Raw genomic sequence first — 11,873 nt, forward strand, 5'->3', positions numbered from 1 at the left:
TGTTTCGCAATGCCGTTTGTTAAGATCTGACCTTACACTTACACATCAAGGATGGCTCTGAGCTTAATTTCTGCAAAATAAGACTATCCCATGCAAAGAACAACCCAGTAGAGCTTTGTATCCCATCAGCTACAGAAGAGAATGGCTGCAGGCTACTGAAAGCCAGCAGCATTTACAACTGAACTCCCATGGCCTCTGCAGTGGTACGTCTGAGTTTTCTGTTTCTGCCCCTGTACCAAACAGCTCTGGTGTAATTCGTCGTTCCTTCCTCCACCCACCCCCACTAACCACTGTCCCCTTACCTGCGGTCTGCAGCCCTCTGCTCCACGCTCGGATGCCGCTGGGGTGCCAGGGACCCACGGGACGGGTCGTTCCCAGCCACAGGGCGCTGGCTCCCTAGACTCCCTCCGCTCCACGCTCAGATGCCGCTGGGGTGCCTGGGACCCACGGGACGGGTCATTCCCAGCCGCCAGGCGCTGGCTCCCTAGACCCCCGCCAGCTCGCGTGGCGCCAACGGCGAGGAGCCCCGAGGACGCCCCGGGACAGGTGCGCTCTGGCTGGGACGCCCACTTCCGGGACACTCTCTTCCGGAAGAGGCGCGCAGACTGCCGCCGCGCTCAGGTGACCCGCAGCCAATGCCGAACAAGACCCGCCCCGTTAGGCGCAGCACGATCTCAGCGCTCCAGGCACGGGCGCCGGGGGGGGGGTGGGCGTCTCCTTTCCTGAGAGGCAGCTAGCGATGCCCCGGGGCGCGGGCCCCTGCGGCGCGCAGACCGCTCCAGGCTAGACTCACTGACATCAACGCCGCCAGGAGGGGCGCTTGGCAGGACTCGGCAAACAACCCAATGTTTTAAATGGAAAAAGGACTTCAAAAGACCCTTCTCCAGATAAGACATACAAATGGTCAGCAAGCACATGAAGAGATGTTAATCGTCATTAGTCGTGATGAAATGCAAGTTAACACCACAACGCTGACCCCTCCACACACTAGAAGGCCTACAATCAAGAAAGCTAAAAATAACAAATGTTGGCAAAAATTTAGAGAAACTGATACAGAATTTTCCATAGGGAAAATGAATAACTTCCGGAGGTGGATGCTGAGAATATTTGTACAACAACGTGAATGTAGTTAATGCCATAGAACTGTATGCTCAAAATGATTTAAATGGTAAATGTTATGTGGGGGGGGTTTAACATAATTTAGCCCCTGCTTTATACCAGACCCCAGAGTCAAAGCTTCTCATCCATTTTCTCACTTTTACTTAACCTCCTACGATCTTCACACTCCCATTTAACAGACGAAGCTGAGCCTGAGAGGTTAAACTAAGGTGACTTGCCCAAGGCTCACTCGGCCAAGTCTACACTGTTCAATGTTGCTGTATTTACTGAGCACCTACTAGAGCACCTACTGAGCAATACCTCCAGCACCTGCCAGACACATTGTGGGAAGACCAGGATGAACGGGGGCTGAAAGCAGATTACAAAACATGGGTAGATCCTGGGGCCCTGCTCTCAAACACTGAAGTTTCTTGGAGTGGAGGGGATGGCTTGTGTCACACTTGTGGAGCCTTTTATTCCACCCCACCGCACCCCCACAGAGGAGGGAAGCAGCTGGCCTGATACTGAATATTAGCTCAGCTGGGGAGGAGTCCTGGGGCTTTGAAGAAGGCATCTCCTGCCCCACTCCCCACATTGCCCCCTAGAGTCCAGTATGTGGGCACAAGCATCCCTGTGGTGGGGCAGGAGGCACGTCTCATGGCACCCCTCTCCTCTCGCCCTGCAGTAATGACACTGTACCCATACACCCGCCAGAAGGACAATGAACTCTCCTTCTCTGAGGGCACCATTATCTGCATCACCCGCCACTACTACGATGGCTGCTGTGAGGGCATCGGCTCAAAGGGGTCTGGATTCTTCCCCGGGAACTATGTGCAGCCCAGCTGCTGACAACCTGGGATCTCTGGGATGCTGACCCAAGCACCACCTTGAGTGAACCTCTTGAGTCCCACACCAAAGCCTGCTCCAGTCAAGAATGGACCAGTCCGGCACGCCTCCTGGGCTGTGAGCTGTGTCTGTTCCTTCCCCCCATTGCAGTGGGAAGGCGTCCTGGTAAAGACAGAGGAGGTACCCAGAGGCCTGCTGGAGACAGGAAAAAACTGGAAGCCAAGGAGTTTGGTGACCTTACCCACAGGGGACCCTTACGCCATGCAAGACAGGGTCTCCAGCTGCAAGTGCCAACTTTGAATAAAATTCTGATGACCTCCTGATGATTGCCCTGCAGGGCTAGCGGGCCGAGGGACTGAAAGGCAACCCACCTGTAAGGCTCCCGCTCATTAAGCCTCCTCTGCCTGCCCTAAGCAGCAGCATCTCCCATCTCCTCGGTGCTCACTGAGCCCTCCACACTAGACCCCTGTGCCCCTCTGCGAAGGTGGGCTGCACCCTGCTCTTTTGCCTGTTGCCTGCTTTGTTATGTATTCAGTCTTGGTTCCCCAGGCTGGGCACTCCAAGAGTGGGGACCAGCTCCCTCACTTAGGTGGGGCTCTCTGAGAGCAGAGCTCACCTCACCCTCATCCCCCAGATGGCAGCGTGAGACACCTCGCTCACCTCCGCCCCTTCACCTCCTTCACAGCTCTGAAACTCCAGAAGATGGAGGTGGGCCTTGGGTTTCCACTGGCTCTGCTTTACAGCATCATGGCTTTCTGTTCCATACGGGAGGAGGGGGACTCAAAAGGCCCAGTCAGTGGGGGGACTTTGGTTAAGTCCCTGGTTTCTTGCTGCATAGACGAGGCTGGGGTGCAAGGAGACATCTTCGGGCTCTGTGAGGTCCCTGGCTGGCCAGACCCGAGCCCCGAGACAGTGTGCTACCTCTTTCCACCAACAGGAGGTGACTGTTCCCTCTAGCTTTTTATCCTGTGGGGATCCTAACAGGGTGGGCGGGGCGGGGGGGAGGCAAGGAGTGTAGTGTACAGTCACGGTAGGTAAAGCAGGATCTAGGCCTGGGACCATCAGCAAGGAGCGCCACCTCTCTCTGTGGGGAGTCCGGTGCGGGGGAGGTCGAGGGGTACATTTCGGGGCCTAGGTCCTCTGGACAGAAGACTGGAGGAGGGAGGCCACGCAGCCCAAGGCAACAGTTAACCACAACGCGGCGGGACATGTTCCTTCTCTACCCTGACAGGGAACCCCGTCCTCCCAACTGAGAGGACAAGGTTTGTGGAAACACTGCTGCCTGCTCAGATAGGCGTGCCACGCTGCTGCGGCCAGACTCCAGAATTCGCTTGCAGTGGAACTGGGGGAGGCAGCTGAGCTCGGTTAACTGTACAGATGGGGACAGCTCCCAACTCCCTCCTCCAGTCCCCAAATGGACCAACCTGGGATTCCGGGAAATCCTGGAGGGATATACCGAAACGAAAGGGAAAGGGAGTAATAAAACTAGCTTTCTCTTTCCCGACCCCCACCGCCCCACCCCCTCCCCGCCCGGGTGGGCCCTGCAGGCCACGTCCTCAGCACCTGATGCAGGTGTAGGCGCACTTCGGTGGAGGTTTCCCAGGGCACCACCCTGGCGCGGAAGGAGCTGGGCTCGGCCTTCTGCGCCTCCTGCATAAGGCGGTGCATGGGGTAGTGGCGGCACGGGAAGGCCATGTTGTCGCCTGCCAGCAGCCCCATGGGGCAGAAGTCGTTGGCGCCGTCGCTCACGTAGAAAAGGTGCTCGAAGGGCACGCCGTCGTCGGCCTGCTCGCGCAGATAGTCGCTGAGCACCTTGTGCTGGCACATGTTGGTGGGGTAGCGAGCGCAGCTGTGCGCATGGAAGGGCCACAGCGCCAGCAGCCCCCAAGGGTCGGGCCCCAACGGGTTGCTGAAGATGCGGCGGAACAGGCCGTGGTGGCCGGCGGCGCGCAGCGCACTCTCCACGCCGAAGGTGTTGGCATCTGAGATAAGAATAACCTCAAAGCAGGCGCCCTGCTTGGCCACAAACTGCAGCAGCTCGCCCATGCCGGGCGACAGGGGGATGGCCTCGTAGATGGCGCGCAGGTCCCGCGGCCGCACGCCCTGCTCGCCCAGGTACTGGAAGACGCGCTGCATGTACTCGTTGTAGAAGCCCTCGCGGTAGGTGGCACGCAGGCTCTCGGGCAGCCGCTGGCCCGCCGCGGCACGCGCACGATGGAGTCGTCGCTGTTTTCATCCACGATAGTCTCGTCCAAGTCGAAGGTCAGGAGGAAGCATGGTGCACCGGGCGCAGCCATCCCACTGTCCTCTACCAGCTTTGTCCTGAGCGACCAAATCCTTTTGTGGTCGCCAAAAAGAGTCCCTCAGAGGAAAGGGGGACAGGACCTCTGAGCTTCTCCTGCAGGGTGGGGAGTGGCGGCTGCGGAGGTCTGTCCCCGCTGAGTCTGGAGTGTAAAGAGTGGGGAGAAGGCCTAGCTGAGGTATTTGGGCACAGGATGGAGCAAGGGGTGCTCACGGGAATTGGAGGGGACGCTGCGTCTTATCCATTCCTGGATTTCTGGGCTCCGGTTCTCACGAGTCCCTCCAGTCCAGAGGGTCCGTGAATGGTGTGCATCTGGGCCGTTCCCTCCACTTGCCCCCCATCCCCATGTTATGTATTTTTAACCACAATTTTAAAAATGAATGAAGCACTGATAATCCATGTTACAACATGGATAAACATTGAAAACATTCTAAGTCAAAGAAGTCATACTGAAAAGGCCACTCATATCACAACCATCTTGTGTGCTTTAAATCCATAGCAGTTTTGAAAATGAGGGGATGGGACTTCCCTGGTGGTCCAGTGGTTAAGACTCTGAGCTCCCAATGTAAGGGGCACAGGTTCGATCCTTGGTCAGGGAACTAAAATCCCACGTGCACAGTATGGCCAAAAAATAAAATAAAATAAACGTCATTGGCCTGGTTTGGGTCATAGCATCGTCCTTGAACCCATCAGAGCACCCATAGGATGGAACATGGGATTGGCTAAATGTGGATCATATGCCCATCTTCAAGGTGGGTGGAACGTAGCATCAGCCCTCTGGAACTGTTTGGACTGGAAACAGGTAAGAAGTGCCCAAAGGAAAGCTGAGGTTCTGGACTTTGGCATGAGAACAGATGCTGGATAGGGGAAAGCGGCAGATTCCACACCACTGACGGCCCACTGCACAGCTGTGGGATCTGAAGGCCAAGGAAGGAAGGGGCTGATTTAGGGTCAGGGGCTGCAGCCACCCATCCAGTGCTCTTGCTGTCCGTCCACAACAGCAAGAACCTCTTCCTCTTGCAAAAGGCACAGCCCTCCTTGATGTCTCTGGTGGTGGGAGCCCAGGAGTCACACCTGCCCCCTGGCCACATGACTCACCCATCCCCCAAGAACAATACTGCTCATTTATCCAGTCTCCTCCCTCCTTTACAAAGAGCAGAGACTAAATGCTATGGTGGTTAGGAAATTCTTGCTCAATGAAGCAGTGGGAGGCTCAAGGATTATGCCGTATCATGGAATCCATCATTGGCAGCTTTCAGAGACCACATGGGTGCACATGGCTCTCCAAGACCATGCAGCCTCAGTGTCAAACTGTCCACTGGGTGGCCCAGTTGCTCCCGTATCTTTGACTCTTAATGAGTATGAATATCAAAAGTTTGTTACAGCTGGAAGCACAAAGGATTGCAAGGCCATGGTCTGCTGTATGGTTGTTGTGTCAGGAGCACACTCAAATGTTTAGACGGTTATTACCTCGCTTGGCAGGCTATGAGCCTGTGAGGGGGAGGCCCTTTTCTCAACCACAAGGATGTTAGTAACTGAAACATCCCAAAGGGCTGTCTGTGCTGCCCAGGTAGCTGTTCAATTGCCCAGCGGCAAGGTCAGCTCAGTAATTGGCCACAGAGACTTGACAGGGACCAGGCTGGCCTGAGCTGGAGGACCACAGATGACTGCCTGGATGGTCAGAGGTCAAGGGCTGTCCTGAGACTTGATGTCTATTGATGCCCACTCAGATGGGACAAAGGATGCCTGCAGTCCCAGGAGGGCCCCAGCAGCCCTCAGGAGGCAGCACCTGGGGGCTGGTAGGTCGCTGCACCAAGTTCTGTATAAATTCATAACATGACCATGGAGTGAGCTCAATCAGGCCTCTGCTGGACCCGGGCTGCCCAGGCCAAGTGGGGCCAGCACTACTCTTTCCAGTTCTGAGGTAGGAGGAAACCCTGTGGGCTTCTGAGGCCCTAACAACCGTTGACTGAGGTTGAGGTGGATTTGAAACAGTCGGTGACCCAAGCAGACGTTTTGTTCTTCTGCTCTCAGGTTCCAGGATGGGGGTAGATAACCAGCGGCCCAGGTGAACCCCACACTCGTGAGTGACCCCGGGCAAGTCCTGTCCGTCCTACAGGACTCAAGAGGTGTGGGGTTAGGGGGTCCGTGGGCCAGTTGTGCTTAACACTAACCCACTAACCCTAACGCCCAAATCTCTACTGTTCACTCCCTAACCCTAACCTCCTCATCTCTAATCCTAAACCCTAATGCTCCTAACCCCTAGCCCCTAGATACTCGACCTTGACCTGTAAACTCCTAACCCTTACCCTGACCCTGACTCAGACCATCTAACCTGACCCTCTAACCCTGACCCTCTAGCCTGCATCCTTTAACTCTAATCCCTCAAAACCTGGGCTCAGCTGAGTGGCTCCATCCAGAGGTGAAGCAGGACCTGTCTTTCGGCCCCCACTGCCTCTGCCCTCTCCTCCCCCCAGGAACCAGAAAGCCCTGGGTTGTTGGACTCTCCTGACCAGAGGGGCAGCTGCTCCTGGTCTACCTGCGCCCACACCCCCCTCCTCTGGGGCCCTTGGCCTCTGGACTGTCTGACCTTCAGTCCACCTTCAAGAGCCCGGAGACAAATCCAGGTGAGACGCCTACTTCATTGGCACAGGTGGGACCTGGTCCCCATCCTCACAGCCCAGCCAGAAAGCTTTGTGCACACTGTCTCATGAGGCTGCCTGTCCCCAGCCAGCTGGAGGGGTCGGGAGTCAGATGGGGAACGGAAGTGTCCTTGAGGTTGGAGTGTGGGCAGGACAGGGTAGGAGGGGCGAGAGGTGAGGTGTCATCATTCCCAAACCAGGCAGGGAGTGTGTGCTGTGTTTGCATTTCGGACAGGGAAGAGTATGTCAGATGGAGGCTCTGAAGTAGCACATCTTGAAGGCCAACCTACCAGGGCAGTTCTTCCCTAAGCCAACGGGTGGCGCAAGACAACGCAACAAACTGTACATATATCCTTATAATGAACCTGGCAACTGGAAAGGAAACGTCACAGGTCATGGCAACTGAGACACGAGGAGCCCATCCCGCCCGCCCAGCCTTGCGCAGTCTGGAGGTGGAGCCGGGGTAGGCTGGACAGGCAGCTCCCGGCTAGGGCCTGGGCCAGAGAGCCCCAGGAGGCATGGCAACCCGCAGACAATTTCCAGAGCCCACGGCAGCCGGCAGACGTTCCCTACAGAACAGCCTCGGGCCCTGTGTGTCCACCCTGTACACAGCACGACCCCATCAACCCCTGGGCCTCATTCACAGCTGTCTGGCCACCCCTCCCCTCACTCCCTGAGTGCCTGAGCCCCCAGGGCCCCCTTGGCCGAGCCTTCTCTGCACACCTGGCTCTCCTGACTATCCCTGCCTCTCTGAGCACACCGTGTCCTTCCCTGGGGTCTGCGGGTCTGGCTAAGGGTTCCCCCTTGACCCCAGGTAGGCACCCCAGCCAACGCTGACGCTTGCCTTTCCTGCAAGATGGCCCCCTCAGTCTCACCAACTCCAAACTGTGTTGCGTTTACTTCTGGGAAAGAAGGAATGAAGAGGAAGCCCCATTCCGGCCTCACACAAGGTGCGTGCTAACCTTGTGGGCCCAAGGGACCACCACAAAGAGGCTGGAAGCCTGGCGGAGGCACAGCCCCCACCGTCACCCCTGTTCCTCGGCCCATCTCCTCTCTTCTGCCATCAAACCCCTCAGCCGCCACCAGAGGAAAAATGTGGGCCTAATCCTGTCACTCTGGTTCCAAAACTGTTCTCTCTGTCTATAAAATGAAGTCAAAGCTAGCTGTCTGGCCACCCTTGCAGCCCCTCTGCGATGCGTCCTCCCCGCGAGCCAGGCACCCAGCCCGTTCCTCTGCCCCCTGCCCCCACCCTCCTCTAGAGCGAGCTCCGTCCAGCCCGCTCCTTCAGTTCAGCTCAGCTGCCACCTCCGCTGACTCACCAGCCAGAGGTAACCTCTCCCTCCACAGACACACCTGGCCTGCAGCTTCTCTGCCCCATGCCCGGCTGGGCTGAGCAAAGCTGAGAGCATGCACCTGCTTCACTGTGGACCCCAGGCCCCAGCACATGGCACAGGCTCAGGGATGTTTACTGGACAGATGGATGACCATGAGGATGAGCAGGCAGATCACTGACGGTAGCGGGTAGTGGTCCTCCTTTTGAGTCTCTACACTTCACCACAAAGTGCTGAGGCCACAGCAAAAGGGAGGGTGGGGGAAGGCGGCACCAGAAAGCAACAACTCCATGCCTTCCTCATCCCCCCACAGCACGCATGTGTACACACACATGTGCACGTACATGCCCAAGCATACCGGCATTCACACACATGTACACACACACATGAAAAGATGGACTGCAGTCACACACAGGCACACAATCACACGTGCTGCGCATGCAAAAACACGTGCATACACACATGTGCCTGCCTGCACATAAACACACTCACATGCACTCGGATGTACACAGACCTGTGCACAGACAGCACACACATGCACATGCTTGCACACACTCACGTAATGCACACACATACACACAAAAGCTCAGGAAATTTCACAAAGTTTGTTTTTGTTTCACCCTCCCCAAGAACGAGGAGACAGCAGATGGTCCCTGGGAAATAAAGATGGTCACGGCCCTGCATCTGTCACAGAGGCTAGTTGAAGGCTCAAGCACGCTCTGCCCTGCCCAGTCGTGGGGTACAGACCCAGCCTGCTCAGCTGCCTCAGCCGAGCCTTCCGCTGCCCCAGCCGCTCGCGGGAGAAGCAAGTCTGAGTGTCAGTTGCAGGTCATGTCTGTGCTACTTCCGGACTGGGGTCTTGTGTTATCTTGCATGGTATCTTGCTCTGGGCTGAGGCTTACATTTTGCTATCTACTCTTCCATAAGCACTTCACCATATTCCTGAATGCCTATGTCCTCCAGAGGCCCCAGTTCTAGAACCCTGGAGTTGGGAAACAGTCAGCCGTCTCTGTGCACAATCACAAAGCTGCAGTCTGACCCAAGTCCACTTCTTGTATGTCTTAATGCTGCTCCACCTGGGGCTGATTGCAGAGGTGCTGGGTCTACAGTCCATGAAGATCTGGGAGACATGATCCCCCTCTCGCAGGCCTCCACGGACTTGCCTTTGCCTGTTAGTCCAAGTCATGCTCTATACAACATCTCTGTTTTTCTCCTCTAGAAAAAAATATTCCCAGAAGCAGCAGCATCTCTTTAGACCACAGTCAGGATGACCCTCCTGGAATGAGCCTCAATCCTACCTCAACTGGACTATCTCCAGCCCTCTGCCTGACAAGGACCAGGCCTTGGGTGTGATCAGTCTCCCAGTCTGACTGGGCCTTCCTGACCAGAGAACCCAGGAATACCCCCTGAGCCTGTGGACTCAAGCACGTGCTGTGGGAAAATGTGCTGATGCATAAAAAAATGATAGGACTCTCCAAGACCATAAAAAATCACACACAACACAAACCATAAATAACCGCCAGGCTTGTTCTACACTGTGTGAAAACTGTCAATTTTTCACTACACTGGAACATACTCAGAGATGCTCTGGGCCTGGAAGAGCCCCAGGGCCCTGGTGCTGCCCAGACTGGAAAGGGCCTCACAAAGCACCTTCTGGATCCTCACCATGGTGGGATGGGGGATCCAGGGAGACTGCATAAGAAGTGGGTACGGGAGCCCAGCCAAGCTCCCAGGCTTCTGGTGCCTGGAGGGTCAGAAAGTTCCAGAGTATTCCCCTTGCTGAACTTGGATTCAGAGTCCCAGGTCCTCTGTGGGCAGCAGGATCCTCCCATGAGGACACTGACCATCTCCTCCAGGCCTCTACCACACAAAGTGTGAACAAACACAGAGCTGTGCCACAGGGACGCAGGCAGGCCAGGGAGCCTGAGGGAGAGGAGGCGGGAAGCGGCAGCACCCCAGTTGCATGGTCTTCTCGTCCCCCTAGAGCCCCTGCCCTGGTGCACAGTTCACTCCCAGGCTCACCATGAGTGACGCGCTGAGCAGGCCTTAGTCTCACCGATGGCCAGATCTCTCGGACCCTCTGCATCCTGTGTTTTGCTGCAGACAGAACACCCTTAGTAACTGCTCAAGTCACGGATCGAGAGGGTCAATGAACGAATGAGCAAGGGAATGAGTGAGCGATGAAGGAACAGAAAAATGGGCAGATGGTGGATCCGCGCTGCCGTGCTGACCCCGAGAACGAAATGTCACAGGTGTGCAAGACTCTCCCACGAAACACAGTCTCCACCGCCTCCTGACCCCAAGCCACTCCCTTAAGGACACCCTTGCTCCATACCCTAAACTGTACCATAGCCCTAGCCCATACCCTAACCTGTACCCTAACCCATACCCTAACCCTAACCCATAGCCGTACCCTAACCCATACCCGAATCCTAAAACTAAGGCATACCATACCCTAACCCATACCAACCCTAACCCGTATGCAAACACTAAACCATAACCTAACCCATACCCTAACCCATACTCTAACCCTAACCTAACCCTTACCTAACCCTAACCCTGAACCTGACCCTGACCCTAACCCTAAAGCTAACCCTAACCCAACACTAACACTAACCCTAACCCTAACCCGTAACCCTAAACCTAAACCTTACCCTAACCCTAAACCTAACCTTAACGCTATCCTAACACTCACCTTTACCATAAACCTTACCCGTTCACTAACCCTAACCCTAAACCCTAAACCCTAACCCTAACCCGACCCTGACCCTAACCCATACCCCAACCCTAACCCATGCCTTAACCTTAAACTGTACCCTAACCTGTATCCTAACCCTTATCCATACCCTAAGCCTAACCTGTACCCTAACACATACCCTAAGCTGTAGCCATACCCTAACCTGTACCGTAACCCGTATGATAACCCTAAGCCTACCCTCTTACCCTAACCATCACTGTAACCTTTAAACCCTAACCCCAAAACCCTAGTCTTGACCCTGACCCTGACCCTAACCCTAAACCCTAACTCTGAAAGCCTAAAACCCTAAAACCCTAAACCTAACCCTAAACCCTAAACCTTAATCCCTAACCCTAAACCTAACCCTACCCCAACCCTAACTAACCCTACCCATAACTAACACTAATGCTAACCCTAACCCTAACACCTAACCCTAACCCTAAACCTCTAACCCAAAACCTCTATCCATAACCCTAACCCTAACCCTAACCTAACAAAAGCACCGATGCTACTCCTATCTCAGGCCCTGACACTGTCCCTATATAAAGACTTGCTGCTGTCAATATCTATATCCTGACACAGTCCTGAGCTTAGATCCTGACCCATCTCTTACTGAAGTCCTGAAACTCTCCCTAAGTGAACCTTGACGCTGTCCCTAAGTGAGGCCCCGAGGCTGTCCGTAACAGACACCCCGATAATATCTTTAACCAACACCCTGATGCTGATCCCACAGAGGCACTTGTGGTGTGACTAAGCCTTTCCCGGACACTGGCCCTAGATAAGGCCCTGACGCTGCTTCTAAATAAAGCCCTGATGATGCTCTGAGTAACTAAAGCCCTCAAACTATCCCTTGCTCATTTACTGACATTATCCCTAGCCCTTAACCTGACTCGATCCATAGCTAATGTCCTGCCTCT

The 11,873-nt window shown here is 55.3% G+C and overlaps 1 pseudogene across 1 annotated transcript; it reads right to left on the reverse strand.

The window, feature by feature from the left end:
- Window positions 1-3,026: 3,026 nt before the first annotated feature.
- On the reverse strand, window positions 3,027-4,332 carry LOC309812083 (phosphoethanolamine/phosphocholine phosphatase-like; annotated as a pseudogene). Its single transcript has one exon. The product of its transcript is annotated as a phosphoethanolamine/phosphocholine phosphatase-like (transcript).
- Window positions 4,333-11,873: the final 7,541 nt, after the last annotated feature.

The sequence above is a fragment of the Mesoplodon mirus genome (assembly GCF_964341445.2).
Source record: "Mesoplodon mirus genome assembly, chromosome: 11".
NCBI classification, from domain to species: Eukaryota; Metazoa; Chordata; class Mammalia; order Artiodactyla; family Ziphiidae; genus Mesoplodon; species Mesoplodon mirus.